The sequence below is a fragment of the Loxodonta africana genome, unplaced genomic scaffold (assembly GCF_030014295.1).
Source record: "Loxodonta africana isolate mLoxAfr1 unplaced genomic scaffold, mLoxAfr1.hap2 scaffold_138, whole genome shotgun sequence".
NCBI classification, from domain to species: domain Eukaryota; kingdom Metazoa; phylum Chordata; class Mammalia; order Proboscidea; family Elephantidae; genus Loxodonta; species Loxodonta africana.
Genome location: NW_026974894.1, coordinates 260,016 through 264,703, shown reverse-complemented (window position 1 = coordinate 264,703; position 4,688 = coordinate 260,016).

Sequence of the window (4,688 nt, the reverse complement as noted above, 5' to 3'; positions counted from 1 at the left end):
CCTGACAGTTTCATGTTTTTCTGGTTGCCGTGTTTAGCTTCAAACTGGGCCCATGGAACTCAGCACTGTCAGCAATGATGTCACACAGGATTACGGAAGCCTTGGTGCTAACTCAGATCTCAGCTGCATTTTGAAAAGGGTGCCAACCTCAGGTCTTGTGGGAGAGAAACTGTAGCTACTGAATCAAGGAAATTCAGGGGCAAGGCAGAGTCCCCAGGTTATTAAAGCTTCCTGCTGGGAGAAGGGATAAAGGTCCCTCAGATCATTATGTTTGGACATCTTCACCCAAGCAGGATGAAACAGTGACACACGAGGAAAAGGCCTTTCTCTAAGACTCCAGATAAAGGTGAGGAAAAGTTGTCCCAGACTGATGAGTGCTACAGAACAAAAGGTCTGACTTCCAGCAGAAAAGAGAGCCATGGTAGGACAAGATGAAGGATTTGGGATGAATGGATAAGGTCATAAGGAAGATTCTCCTGAGAAAGCACATTCTGTCATTTAGTAGATAATTAACCAAAGTTTATTTTGTCAATAAGAAATGTAGGAATAAATGAGGGATGAAATGAAAGAATTCAATTGTAAGTTTGAGAGCTTTCCAGAATAGCTGCAGAAAAGGCACTCTTTTGTTCTGGATCTGAACATGGTGGAAAGGAAGGAAGCCAGTGGGCAACTGGGGCAGAGAGTATAGGATGGTGGAAAGGGTGGGTTGCAAGAAGCGTACGTCATTATTATATTTTCTAATGAGATGGAATTAATATACCATGTGAAGAACTAAGGAAATTTCTCAGGAGGTTCTGGGAGTGGTAGGTTGAAGAGGCCAGAACCCACATCATTGAGGGCAGAAGAAGGGCTGTAGACTCCTTCCTAGATCCAGGAACTCCCCTTCCCCTCCTGTGTCTCCTGCCCACCTCCCTCAAGAGCCTAACAACCCCTAACCACAAAGATGGCTACAGGATAGAATTTTTTATTTTTCCTACTTTTCTCAACCTGAGCTTCATCTAGGATCAGTCATCTATCACTCTTTTCAGGGCAGTTTTGTTGCCCTCCCCACTACTATTACCTCTGCTGTCCTCCTCCACCCAGTGCTGCCCTCCACTGGCCCTGCTTCCTGCTGCTTGCTTCCTGCTTTTCTGACTGGCCTCTAATACCCTTTGAGAGATCCCCCACCCCATCTTCTGTCTGTCACTGGAGCTTACACTCCCCTCCCAAACTCCTTCTCTTTCTTCCTTAACTCGCCAATCCTTCCCTCAAACTCAGAAAAAAACTGACCCTTCAGCTGACATATACAAGCCCCGCTCGCCCACACAGGAGGCATGGTTGTGATTCAGCTACTACGGTTTGTGCCATCAGGCTCTCAAATACGGACATCTGTTTCTGCCTCACGCTGAAGGACATGGTAATGGGCTTCTGTTCAGAGAAAGGCAATTTTAATCTCCTGGTGTAGGCTAGTTAAGGGTACGAGGAGAAGTTTTAAATCACACAGAAAAGTACAAATTACGCTGTCTCTTTAAGTATAATTCCTTCTGTGAAAATCCTTCCCTTAAAAGGAGGATGAAAACAAGTTACAAAGAGGAGACCGATTCTCCTGTTTCAATGTTTACACTCTAAATTTACTAAAAAAAATAACTTTCATAGAAAACAGTTTTTAGAGAAACCATGTATTATCATGAAGGTGCAGAGGATGAGGTAACTTCCATATTCCACAGGAGCAAATTCACTTCCATCCAACAAACGCAAAAAAAAAAAAATTTTTTTTTAATGTGGCGATCCTCTGTTTATATTATAAACTATCACAGGATAAACCTTCGGCTGCTAACTAAAAGGTTTGGCAGTTGGAATCCACCAGCCGCTCCTTGGAAACCCTAAGGGGAGTTCTACTCTGTCCTATAGGGTTGCTATGAATTGGAATCTACTAAAAGAAAACTGGGAGTTTTATTTTTAAATCAATGTATTATAATTTTTTAAAAACGATAGAATTTCGCTATAAGGTAGCACCATCACTGAAATTTTCTGGAGGAGACTTTATTGCCCAGAGTAAATTCCCTAAAGTATGGTCTGTGCCTGGGGAAGAAGAAAGAAACCATGGGGACTGTGGAAGTGGAGGATGGTGGTGATGGAGAGGCCTCCAGGGATCCCTAGACCAGAGACTTAGGTCACAGTTGAGACACCAGAGCCCAGAGGGCTCATGTAAATTAACTCTCCACTATTGCAAGTCTCAACCCAAGAGGAAAGTGTCACTCAGGGTAGAACATGAGAACAAAAAGCCCAAGTTCCAAGCCCAGGAGGATTCCCCAAGTATCAGTGAGGCCTTTTGCATCAGCTTCCACTAGGCAGAATTCCCACTCATCAAATTACTCCAGAGATCCATAGGTCAAGTATGAGTATTCTACCCAAGTGTGTAAGGTCAAGGGGTTAGCCATGGTCTGGCAGACCAGACCAAAACATCTCACACCCCTGTCGGGAAAAGGCCCCTGGTCTTGAGGCTGAGTTTTTGAAGAAAGTGAGTGCCATCAGGTCTGCCCTCAGTCTAACCAACACTGAGTTCCTGGTCAGCATCCTGGAGTCCTGTCAAGAAGAGCCAGGCACCTCCAGGAGCATCTGGAGGAGGAGACAGGGGCTGAAGAGGCTACCACACCTACTGGTGCTGCTACACATGTCGGAGACCTGGCTGCAGAGGGTGCAGGCATGGCCTCAAGGTCAAAGGAGAAAGCGCCTGAAGACGTGCTAGGACTCTTAGACTGAGAGGAGCAGGATGTCTGGACTGCAAAATATGCACCCTTCAGGGAAGAACTTCATTCAGGCTTCTTAAACCCACCTCACCTGGAAGATCCACTCTTTTAGCCTTGTGCCCCTTCCATGACCCCTCAAGTACATGGAGAGATCCAGCCCTAGAGCACCAGGGTGGAAGAAGCCCCAGGATAGCTGTCCAAAGACATGAGGTCCACTCCAAAGCTCCCCCCGCCAAGGAGAGAAGAGGACAAGACTCACCTGCAGATGAGGTCTCAGGGCCCTGAGAATGAGCACAATGTTTGTAAGGAAAGAGAAATGGGATTTCAGTGGGACATGGAAGTCTGACAAAGAGCCTCTGCAAAGATAGCTCTAAGGGAGGTGTGATTGTGAAGGTGGGCTGGTCACTGAGTTCTTTGTAGTACAAGGTACCAGACAGAAGCCAGACTCTGGAGGGAACCTGCCTGCCGGTGAGCAGTGGGCTTAAAACCCTAAACCAATGAGAATCGAATCCCTTCCCAGCAGCTTCTGCACAGATCAGTGATGTTTGCTTGGTCTTTCTCTTTTCTGTGGTCTAACCTGATCTGTCCTGAGATCAGAGAGTTGGAATAGAAAAGCCTGACTGAAATGAAATGAGCAAAGAGAAGACAAGGCCTCCTAAATCTGGTGAAGACAGAACACAGATAACCAAAGGTGAGGATGGGAAGAAAGAGATTGAGTTCCAAGTCCCATCCACAGTATCCCAGGGCCTGGGAATCCCTGGAAGTGCCAGAGGTGTGTACTCCCTGGGAGATGTGACCCCAAGTGTCAGAGGAAGCCCTACGGAGCAAGGAAGGAAGGGCAGGGACTCTAGGATGGGCACTTCCATACAGGCTGCCCATGTGAATTTCTCAGAGTGACCGTGACAGATCCTGAGAGGGACAGTTTGAGGCAAAGGAAAGTAAGTTTTCTGAAGAGGGGTGAATTCCACAGTCTCCTGATAATGAAACAGAAATCCCGTCCTGCTCAGAGGTACTGAGTAGGAGGGATTGTGAATTCCCATCCTGCACAGAGGCTGGCTGGGAAGTTCGACTGTCTAAAGACAATGTGGCCAAAGTCTTTTTTATCTTTCAAAGATATATCTTCAACTTCCTGCAAATTCAATCCTGGAAAAAAGCCTAGAATATACAAGTGTGGGTTTTTCAGGAGAGCAACAAGGGGAGAAGGTGATAGTGGCATATCAGAGAAGGAGAACAACAGTCTAATAGTCCCTGTGTTACTTAATGAATCACACATGGTGTCCAGCATTCTTCCTTATCTGTAGACATGTAAATGCAGTAGATGTTTTAGCAATAACCGAATTAATCCTCACAGAATTCTTTTTGGCCATTTCCAGGTACAGAGACCAGAAGAAGTCATTAGTTACAAGAGCAAGCAATAATTCGCTGGTCTGAATTTTGTTCAATATCTGTGTTTGCCCTTCATAGATTGATAAAAGTCTCTGAATCTGGCATTGAAGACAGTGTTTTCTCTATTGTTATGGATTGAATAGTGTCCCCCAAAATGTGTGCCAACCTGGCCAGACCATGATTCCCAGTATTGTGTGGTTGTCCTGCATTTTGTGATCTGATGTGATTACTTATGTGTTGTAAATTGTAACCTCTGTGATGTTAATAAGGTGGGATTAGAGGCAGTTAGGTTAATGAGGGAGGACACAATCTACAGGATTAGGGTGAGTCTTGAGTCAGTCTCTTTTGAGATACAAAGAGAAGAGTGAGCAGAAATGAGAGGGACCTCATACTACCAAGGAAGAAGTGCCTGGAGTGGAGCACGTCTTTTTGACCCAGTGTCCACGCGCTGAGAATTTCCTAGGCCAGGGGAAGATAGATGACAAGGACCTTCCCCCAGAGCCACAAAGAGAGAAAGCTTTCTCCTAGACCTGGCGCCCTGACTTCAAACTTGTTGCTTCTTAAACTGTGAGA